Below are 347 nucleotides of genomic sequence, written 5' to 3'. Positions count from 1 at the left end.
TTGATGCATGTATATTTGCTCTTGAGTAAAATAGGTGATAGCGTTCCCCTCAGCCCTCCATGGCGTCGCCAGCTCTTTATGCAGTGACACCCTTGTGCGGTGTCCTTCTTCCTTTGTGATATTTGTGAGACATCACCACTTTCCCCCCATAATATTAGTTATTCTCTAATATAAGTAATATTATTAATACCATAAAACATCTCATTCATTATGTCTTTATGTATTTGTGGATCTTTAGCTATTGGAAGCCTCCGACGTTGGTGGGTCAGGGAAACGCAAAGTCTGTTTCACCATCAGCGTTGTGTTGCAAGTGAAGTGCCTGGCCACCCGAGGAGACTCGCAGGCAG

Source organism: Penaeus monodon, chromosome 28, assembly GCF_015228065.2.
Source record: "Penaeus monodon isolate SGIC_2016 chromosome 28, NSTDA_Pmon_1, whole genome shotgun sequence".
In the NCBI taxonomy this organism is placed as follows: domain Eukaryota; kingdom Metazoa; phylum Arthropoda; class Malacostraca; order Decapoda; family Penaeidae; genus Penaeus; species Penaeus monodon.
This window is presented reverse-complemented; position numbering follows the sequence as displayed.